Below are 11,336 nucleotides of genomic sequence, written 5' to 3'. Positions count from 1 at the left end.
TTTTATGCATTTATTGGGCAAAAAAATGGGTAAAAAAAATCTATATAAAATATTAATCTAAAAAATTATATAATGTTTACAATATATATGATGTGTAAAATATATAAAATACAACTTATGGTGTGAGTTGTTACAATTGCCTGCCATTAAACATTAAATTATAGGAATTTCAGCCAAATTTTAACCATAAAATAGTTGTAAAACACAATGAAAATCATGAATATAAAAGACAACATACAAAAATATATTGCACAAAAAAAAAAACTAAATAAATTGTAGATATGAATACAGTCTCCTCCTATTTCTGTAAACATCCAAAGCCAGAAAGTCAGTTATTAAATTTATATAAATTTGCTCCACTTGAAATTTATGTAGAATTGAAAGGTTTTAATAACAGCACAGACTCCATCTATCGGAAGGGCCAGATTGGATAAAACAGCATCAATAAATTTCACTGGGAAGTCTGAGAGAGCTTCCCGTAATGGCAGCTTTATGGACTATGATTGGTGAATATTACAAAGCTTATTGGCCATGAGAGAAGACTGTATCAAAGCTTGCAGTTATTACTGACAAAACTTGGACATCTTTATGAACCCATTGTGATATCATAGTAATTCCCCTCAGAATGACTTTATCTGCCCTGTCGCGGGTCCCCATTCGGTGTGTCACAACAGGTTCACGTCTAATTCAGGCCAATTACATCTGGCATCGCCACTTATAGCTTGTTTGGGGCCGGTGGAATTCCATTTTCTCAAGTGCCGCCACATTCTGCTATTATTATTATCAGTTTTTTTTGCCTTCTATCTTTCTTTTCTACTCCCAGCTCTAGCTTTTACTTTGTGTTTTTCAGAACAAAAGCTAATGTGTTGAAAGACCGGTCTTGTCTCGTGCTCATTGAAATCATGCGAGTGCCATTTATGCTTAATACGTCTGCGTGCAGGAGGAAGCAAAGCAACCTGGCAGCTCCTGAAGCGAGATGAGAAGACCTCTGGGGATTTGTGCGCGTCGTCTTCCGAGAGCACTCAGACACTGACAGCCCGACCAAAATATTTCACATAATTTGATTAGGTTGCAATGACAATCTTTATTTATAGTGCTCCTCAGATGCAGGGGGTGGAAGCTTTTGTAGTGACGAATCCAAATTAACTTCTGTTTGTCTTACCATGGCAATCCAAATACAAACAAACACCGTTCATGTAACTAGGGGTAATTACAGCCTACAAAATGTCCATCTATTTCTTATGGCGGAAAGCACTGTCACTTCATTAGGTTTGTGCCATAGCTCCTCCCATTTTGCAAGAGGTCACGCTCCCACACAAAGACAAGCATGCTTACGCTAAAGAGCATGACAATTATATCAGCAATTAATTTGGAATACAGTGGTAATTTTAATGCAACAACATGCTGGTGCTTGGAGTATTTTAAAGGGTTAGTTCAGCAGAAAATAAAACTTTGTCTTTATTTGCTTACTTTCTGTTATGTTGTTCCAAACCGACTTCACAAAAGAAGATATTTTGAAAAATGTCTCACTTTGTCAAATGGGACTTGAGTTGTTTGAACCCCACTGTTCTTCATAAAATCTTCTTTTGTGTTTCACAGAAAGTAACTAAGTCATGCAGGTTTGGAACGACACTAGGGTGAATAAATGGCAGAATTTCATTTTTTGGTGAACCGTCCCTTTAAGGGGTACTAAATGTGTGGAAAAGCACGGTATACTTTTATTATCCACGCTCTAAATCAAGTCGTTCACCTGCAAAGCCTTCATCAAACAGTACAGCTTAAAGTGGAGGTTAATGAAAATGTCCCATGCATTGATTTACCTGCGCGTCTGGGGGCAAAGCCATTGAAACAAACAATTCATTTGTCTGCCACATGTTTCTTTGGCGAGACCCTCATAAAAGCTTTTCAATAAATTTCACCGTCTGTTTTACAGACCTTTCCTCTTCCTTGCGTCATTTTTTTAAATTGAAAGTTGGTTTTAAAGTCAGCTATAAACATCATTCCGCTCAATCAGTGCTGGTTCAGATCAAACGGCAGTGGGCTGCTACAGATACCTCCAACCCTGACTTGTCTCCCCGCTTTCATAGTGTTTAACACCGTGGCACACTTTTTTAGCTGGAGACGGCTGTCACTGTATTTTGTCAGCAAAGCATAATATTTCTTCAGGAGTTCTAAACCCGGTACTCAGCGGGGAAGAAATGAAAATACGGCACTACATAAACCGAGCGAGTCAGTTGTAAATCACCTAACACGATGTAGAGGCACCAGGCAGAGAGCTGCGCGCTGTCAAGTCCTCCCCTGGAAAACAGAACGGACACCATTCATGATGCTTTAATCAGCCCCCAAATAATAGATGCCTCCCTGCTCCCCTCCAAGCTCAGTGCCATCGGATGAAACGGAAAACAACCTGAAACTTACTTTGCTTTCAGACTTCGCCGAGTTGCGCTATTGAAATGTTTTCGCCTTTGTTTGTTTGTTGGCGTGTCAGGGGTTATTTCTTTGGTGGGAATCTAAAAGGGATCTTTGAAGCTTTAATATGATCCTTTCACACAAACACTTCAAAGGTCGTCTCTAGTTTCTACGATAAGGTGCCGTTTTTTAGACGCTTTGCATGTCAGATGTTAATGTTATTGTTGGCAGAACAGAGTTTTTCATGCTCTGTTTATTTTTGCACTTTTTTGTCTCTCTCTCTCTCTCTTTCTTTCTGTGTGTGTTCAGAAGCACTGGATGTCTTGCGTTGCTGTGGTTGGTAGTTACGTGCAGTCGGAGTGTTAACATCATCCAGATGGATGCAGCGCATTGTTTGAAGGCAGGATCTTGAAAAGGTCTGGGAAATGGGAAATTAATTATTCAAACTTTATTGAATGGCACATTTAAAAAAAAAAAAAATCTTGTTATTTAAAGTTTTCTTCAGAAAGAGAGAGAAAAAAAAACGGCTAATCTATCCCCATGGCTTTTAGGGAGAGTCTGGGTTTGGACACGAAATTAAATAACTCTTCTTCTCGCATTAGATATCATCTGTCATAACCAATCAGTCCACACCAGTTCATCCAGAACCTTGACGCTCTTCCCAGTTCGTCGGGCAGGACAAATGTTCCCGACGCCCCGAAAGAAAAAAAAAATCAAGTTAAGGCTCTCTGCGAGAGGAATTGCACTGTTTTGCTGCAGTTGATTAGTGTTAACCAAATAAGAGTGACTTCACTGACAGAGATGTACACTGGGCTGTGGCGCTCTTGAGAGCCGGCCAGATGGTCCTGTAGCCCCAGCTGCTGTAATGTAGTAAAGCTTGTTGAGAAGCTGGTAGTATTGATTTCATTTCTGCCCGTAGATGCAGCTACTACATCTACATGTGTCTGCGCTGATATGGACCGCTAGAAATCCAATATTCGAGTCTGGGATGGAGGGCCCAGTTTGCCGATCCCTAATAAGGCTGTCAATCCCATCTGTCCTCTCCACTCTGAGAGAACGTCTGCCCCAGGAGAGACGATATCAGAGACGTTTCGTTATCCTCACCCCTACGTGTAGGAACACCTCTCCCCGTTATGCTCGTTAATTAGGAGATCAATGAACACGAACGTCCGGACGTACTGATAATGAGAAGGTTTGGCTTATTGTGGAACAGGATGTTCTTGATCATGGTACCGCGTTGGCGCCTTTTATCAGACAGGTATGCGATAGACATCGTCGGCTAATAATGCCCGCTAATTTTTTAGGTGGCATAACAAACCCATTAGCAGAATGCATAATCTTTAGATTATGCTGATGACTGCTTTGACGGAACACTTCAATAGATTTCCCGTGGAAGGATGGATGGCGGGGTCACGAAGCAGAGGTGCCGTTATATATCAAAAGAAGCCCTTATGCAGTCTGACACATTTATTTTTTGTTTGCTAATATTGGAAGCAGTGTATCTTGTGTTGTGCGTTATTTGTGTATGTTTGATAAATGCTCCATCCATGACTGTTTTGGTCCCTGGGTCATCTCTTGCTCACTGATGTGCTTATTAATAATAAATTGCCTGTGCAGAATGTGCGAATTCTTCCTCCCTTTACAGTTATTGTGTAAACAAAAGACTGCTAGCGGAATCCATCTTAATAGAGGACGTTTTATTCAATAAAGATAACTTGCCTGAGAAAAATGAGATCTCTTAACTCTCGCAGCCTCAGTCTTTCACTGTAAATCTTGTGACATTTCCCGCTTCCCTGCTGCGAGTGGCCATGGTGGCATGTCACAGAGGAGCTCGGCCAATCGTGGGTAATTATACATGCTAATGAACGTGCCCTCGTATTTCGATTCTGACATGGAGCGCTGTAGAGTCCGTAGGGATAGAGCCACCCACAGCAGGAGAACATAATTTCTCTTGAAAGTCATTAGCCGTTACAGTTATAGCAAGCAGCGGAAAAATGCATAGGGAGCCCTATATCATATAGACCACAACCTTGACCAAGCTTGTAATAATACATTACCGAGGCATGTGTGGCATATTAATCAGTTGGAAAGCATAATTTATGCATTTTGCGATCTTTTATGATATGTTCCCCCCCTCCCCAATCCGTTTTTAATCAAAGAAAGGTCAGTTCATGTAGAGGGCATAAATCTCCCTCACCTGGTGCTTTGTAAAAATACGGAGATTAAGTTTGTGCAATGTGGTCAGGGTAGAGCAGTAAATTACCCTGGTAACAAAGTTAACATTGATTCAGATATAACCACTTGTCCGCATGTAACAACGATAACCTTTTAGTACATTTGGAAAACAAATTTGACAACCATTAAAATAATGAATGAGTTTCTGCTCGCTCAGAGAAGTGAAAGAAACTCTATTTGGACCGCGAAAGGCCCTTAATGCCTCATGCTGTTCTTTCATAGCAGCCCGGCAGGGGCCCTAAAGTAACACATACTAATACAAAACTGACATAACAAATTACTGCGCTGAATGAAGGTGCACAATAGGTTATAGTTGCCTGCATTCAAATAGTTGAAAACGCTGTTTATGGGCTGCTGGCAATGACACTGTAGTCGGCGCTAATAGGGACGTAATTCGATAAAAGCCACAACTTTCAGCACTAACTCTGTGCTTTTCTATGCATGAATCTTCAGTTAATTAGAAGAAGAATCACAGCACTGCTTCATTTGTAAAACTGCTGGAGACAAAATACTGAAATTCCACTAAACACTGTATCTGTGTGTGTATTTAAAATTTACCGTTCAAAAGTTTGGGGTTAGCAAGATTGATCATTTTTGAGAGACGTCTCCTATGCTCACCAAGACTGCATTTATTTGATTTAAAATATATATATATATATATATATATATATATATATATATATATATATATATATATATATATATATATATATATATATATATATATATATATTTACAAATTTAATTTATTCCTGTTTAAGCAGCCATTACTCCAGTCTTCAGTGTCACATGATTCTTCAGAAATCATTCTAATATTCTGGTTTGAAAGTAGTTGTACTGCTTAATATTTTTGTGGAAACTGTGATATATATTTTTTTCAGGATTCTTTTCTGAAAAGTTCAGAAGAACAGCATTTATTTGAAATACAATTTTTTAAGGCTGTAAAACAATTAATCGTGATTACATTCACATTCAAAATAAAAGTTTGTTTGCACACTATATGTGTGTACTGTGTATAATTATTATGTATATATAAATACACACACACATATATGCATATATATATATATATATATATATATATATATATATATATATATATATATATATATATATATATATATATATATATATTTATACTTGTATATAATTTATAAACATATTTTTTACTTAATATATACATCTGTGTGTATTTATATTTACATCATAAAAATACACAGTACACATACATATAGTATGTAAACATAAACTTTCATTTTGAATGTGATTAATCGTGATTAATCATTTTGCAACCCTAAATGTTTTTTGTAACTATGCCAGTCTTTACTGTCTCTTTTGATCAATTTCATGCGTCCTTGCTTTTGAATGGAAGTTTGTGTATATAAGACTGTATATGTATGTGCATATTGAAAGAATATAGTGTCATTATACTGTTGCATGGTTGTAAATATACACTGATGAGTGTGTGTGTGTGTGTGTGTGTGTGTGTGTGTGTGTGTATATATATATATATATATATATATATATATATATATTATATAATAAAAAAACTGTGTTCATCTAATTGAAGCTGGGAACTGGCTCCTAACATGAGCCTCTTGTATTGCACAGAGTTAAAATATTTTTACAACTTGAAGCGCTAAAGTGACAAAGCTGTCAATGAAAGTAGTTTGTCCTCTGCAGTTCAGTGAAAATATTATGAGAGCTTGAAGAACGAGAGGAACGAAGAGTGATGGACAGCTCTGACACTCCAGAGCACTTAGGCAATTATTAACAGTTTCTGCCAGTCACCACATCTGACACAACACAAACACGCCGTGTCTAATTTTACACTACTCCGGCAGGCATGGGTCACTTTTAAAGAACACAGGGAAACTCATTTTATCCTAGATTTGACGACCAATCATCCAAACTGGCCCCATTGCTACTGAGCCCCCCTTCTCCCGCCATAACAGACAATGCCTGGGAGAAAAACAGCCGCTTAGATCTTGGAATTGCAGCTGTCCGTTGGAGCTTGCCAAGGCTGAGATCAGTGTAGTGAAATGGCACACAGGTGTGGGGCTCGACTACAGATGTCTCTCTGCGTAGATAGACATCAGCCTGTCAACGGGGTTCATGGGATGCTTTAGGCCGAAATGGGCAACATGTGAAGAGGTCAGGCACTGCAAAATCTTTACCACATCGTGCATGTCAACCAAAACAGACCTCAGCCATGTTTTGATAGCCGTCCAACAATTTTAACGTCTACTGACAGCGTCTCTCAGCCATCAAAGCTCAGATGTAATTGATAAATATTGCTTGCTTTTGCGGCCCATTGTAAGTTTAAAATCGGATTGATATGCCTTATTATATCTCCACATGTGAGTGCGGGTGTAATTGCTTTCCAGATAGCCAACAGGACCTGAGAGAAAGCTTCAGATATTCACTCTCTTGTATAGGTTAATCTGATCTGAGCGTGATTTCCTGACAGGCAGGTTCGGCACGTGAGATTCTGCCATTTCCAATGCTGCTCCTATACATTCTGATGAATGCTGCTGGTAATTTCTTTTAGACAGATTACCCACAGATCTTTGTGGAAGACATCTACACAACTACACGCACAGGCTCAAAAAAGTATCAGAGAAGAAGTCCAAACACATAACTGTCAATGACACTTTTGAAGTTATCTCCTGATGGGACAAGGTTGACCAAACTTGATTTTCAGACATGCAGACATTCATAATAAGCTCTGAAGGTATTATACCCAACATCTCAAGAGGCTTTCGTGCATCATGTTGGTTTAGTGTCTGCCGTTGATTATTTTTTATATATTTTTTTGTTGTTGTTGAATAAATGAATAGGTCTAATCGGTAGGGTAATTACAAGACAAAGAATCTTTGTAATTAGAGACTAATGACAGGCTTGCAGCCTGTTATTGCCAAACAGCTGCTGGGAAAGGTAAAACGAAGTCGTCCCCTGCACATGTTCCAACAGATGAAAGTAATTTAGTTGCACTTAACTGTCTATAAACAATTACCGTAAAATGCAGCAGTGTCTTTATGTATGGCTTCTGAAACATATTTTCTCCTGCCTGCCGAACAATTATTAACGATCTTCATCTGCTAGGTACACTTCATGAATTTTACATTACCTCTTGTCATTATCATAACTAGACTATCAAAGATATTAGAAGCCTTCGACATTCTCTTCTTGGGATCTTTCTTAGATCTCTTGTCAAGTATCTGAGAATTGTCTGCAATTTAATATTCCCTGGATTTTTTTTTCCTCAAGAGCATTTGTGAATGCATAAGCATGAGGATTACTGGGGCTGTCTCCATGTTTGTATGCCTGTCTGTCTTTCCGTCTGTGGAGGCATGTTATTTTTCTCCATTTTAATGCCACTGTCCTTGTGTAGTCGCTGCCTGATTCATTGCATGCCACTTTTTCTTCCAAACTAAATGCCGGATTGGTTGCACCAAAGTAAATGTGTTTATGTCGTCCATACGTTCCAATAACAAGACAGGAGCCTTTTTACGTTACATCTGATTTGCGCTAGTCTGACTGGTTGTTGTTATGTTTTTTTTTGTTTGTTTGTTTTTTTATTAGGTACGGTGGGGTTTGATGGACATCTTGGATGTGGCAGAATAATTAGCATTTCCCCACATGCTTTTCTCCATGCTCTGTTCCTCAGCACACTGATGTCTTGTGATGCCCAGAAAACGAGCGTGAATGCCGTGTTATCATTTACAAACCGGCAGCCAGCTCTAACAGACTGTAATTATGTACTTCCAGGGACAAGATCAGTGTGCAGAACAAAGTGTGCTGGAAAACATTGCGAGGACTATTGGGTTGTTTTGTACAAAATGTCCATCACACACTTGGCATGCTTCGCCCCCCTTTCCCGCTCCCCTGGTGTCTTGTTATATTTCTTTCCGGGAAATTGATTTGCTTATTAATGGAGCAAATAATATTTGCTGATACCCTGTCAAGATGTTTACTGGACTGCTGGCTTGTGGAATGTGTTATAAATGCTATCGTGTTCAAGTGTGAGGGGGGAAAAAAGTCTGAATATTTTGCATTTGGAAACTATGTGGCCATTATCCCACAGGCCATGGCTTTGTTGACAGATCCAGCGTTAGTGGACGGCAAATCCATGACAGAACCACGTTAGATCTGTTGGCTTTCAGCTGAACCCTTTGGGGAGAAAAATGTGCAAAACATGAGTGAATTCACATGCAGCGAAATTTATCATTAGGCTCATTATTCCACCTATAGCGTATGAACCTGCACTTTCATAACCTCCTGTTGTACTAATTGAAAAATAACACACACAATTCATCATCACTGCCGCTGTAGTAATGGTTCTGCTAGACTAGCATGTTACATGCATGAAAGGTCATCGGCGAATAAAAGAAGAGCTTTGTGTTTAAGAGTGCCAATCGTAAAGATTTGAACTATTCTGGTTTCTATTCCTTTCAGCATTTCTGGTTCCTTAATGGTTTCATTAACGATTCTTTTAGGGGGGAAAGTGCAGTTTCATTTAAAACCATTGTGTGTTTACATGTTCCACAGACTTTACAATAGCAGTCTTTTTAGAGACAAGATAAATCCAATTGAACCTTTACTTAAAGAAATGTAGAAACATATTACTTTCATTCATATTTATAAAATACTTTCTAAATCAATACCTACTTACTTATGTACATTCAGTGGTTAGTTGTAAGCTGTATGTGTTTTTGAATCTCTAAAAAGAATCATTTGAATCTCTTTAAGAGTCATCTGTTTTGGATTCGGACTACAGCGGTGGCACTGTTTGTCATTCATTCACTAAAAAAAATGGTTAGTTTGGTATTTTGTACATATGCATAAAAAAATGCATGTGACACAACCAACAGAACTGAACATAGTTTGGTTAAGAATCAGTTTTTGGTTCCCAGTAGTGTTTGTGCTTGCAATATTCATGTTGTTATTACTCTGTGAGTGAAACTGCATTATGAAATTTTGTGTCAGAATCAAATATTGTAAGACTAAGGTTTTGTTTTATCTACAAATCTCATTTTACATTAATCCTTCGTATCAGATTTAAATTAGCACTCGTGTTTCAGTAGGCCTGTTTAGTTATCCCTGGGGCTTTTAATGGGAAAGACTGATGGGGCATATCAGTCAGTAAGCACTAGTAAAAACTCAATTTAAGAACAAAGCCACTCAGATTGCAGCACTGCCCCAAGCTACTGAATTTTTGAGTGGGATAAAGCCTATTATTTTACCATATGATTCTAATTATTTACCTACCTGTAAATATGAGCGTCCATGTGAAAAACAATGTGTTTTATTTGCTCTTATGTCAGTAAATTATGTAAGGGATGACAGCAGAGCATGGAAAAGTCTTGATTTTGAATAAACCTAATTTAATACGTTTAGGACCCTGCCACAGGTAGTCAGCAGTTCAGATGTAAAAATCTGCCTTCAAGAATGAATTACTGCAATCAGATTAATGTTAGAGATTGTCATTATAATCGTTCGGTTGCATTAAAGCAGGCTTCGCGTAGCAAGCGGTGAATATCATTATCTGGGCACAACAATGGAAATGCTGATGCTCGTGGCTGTTTGCTGTTGAAAATGTTGAAACAAACTGAATTTCCTCTGTTATATTTCTTCATTTTTCTGCATCTCCTACGAATTATCCAGCTTGATTCCATTTCAGTGGAAATGCATATTATAGAAAGACACAGTAATTGCAGCAGACATCAAGCACTCACCGAGAAAGTTACTATGCTGATTGCACAGGAAATGTTATTATTCCCTAAGCTTAACTGGAAGCAAGTCACTGCATCTACTGTATTAAGAATCCACCCAGCCAAAGAAACATATTAAATCCATACAAGATCCAGAGGTCCACAATTTGAATATAATTACCTAGATTGATTGATTTTTCCTCCTCCGTGATTGTGGTAAATGATATCATTCATTTGCTCAAGTGAGTGGAATAACTCCAGTCTCTGACTTCACATAAGACACACTGTATATCATCAGTGTATTTTTATAGTTCAAAGGAGTAAATGCATTTTCATAATCAATAAACTTCTGCTGTTTTTGCTTTGAGCTAGACTTTTCTGCAGAAACTCTGCCCTTCTCTCACCTTCAGTCACCTACAGCAATAATTTCATCTGCAATTCTTCACTAATTATTGTAAGTACATGCTGCACAATCTGAGTACAGTTCAAGCATCAAAGGCTAAAACTGTTGTTGCCAATATTTTTCCTTTGTGCGATTATGACGTGTCAATTGTTAATGCACGACCAGATCTCTCTCTTTTTTTTTTCCTTTTTTTTTTTATGGTCACGCACTTACAGAATTAAAAAAATTTATATGATATATTACAGATATTTTAAATATAATGTAAGTAGCCTATTAAATATTACAAATATTTTATTTTGTTGAAAATAATAATAAGAATAGAAATTCTATAATTATGAACGATTCAGTAATTCTTCATGTAATTTAAGTTTTTATACTTTTTTATTATTAATTGCATTAAAAGTCAACTGTACTGAAGCAAAATCATGCATGAAAATTACAAATTTGGTTATCTGACCTATGAAATTTTGCATTTATGGATATCATATTTTTCTATTAGAATTATAATGACCAGATCTCACTTTTAAAACAGAAAGAGAGCCTCTTTAAGTAACAAACTCTCATAGTTGTCAAAG

Source organism: Cyprinus carpio, chromosome B9, assembly GCF_018340385.1.
Source record: "Cyprinus carpio isolate SPL01 chromosome B9, ASM1834038v1, whole genome shotgun sequence".
Lineage (NCBI taxonomy): Eukaryota > Metazoa > Chordata > Actinopteri > Cypriniformes > Cyprinidae > Cyprinus > Cyprinus carpio.
The sequence above is the reverse complement of the archived record's forward strand: the minus strand, read 5'-3'. Positions refer to the sequence as shown.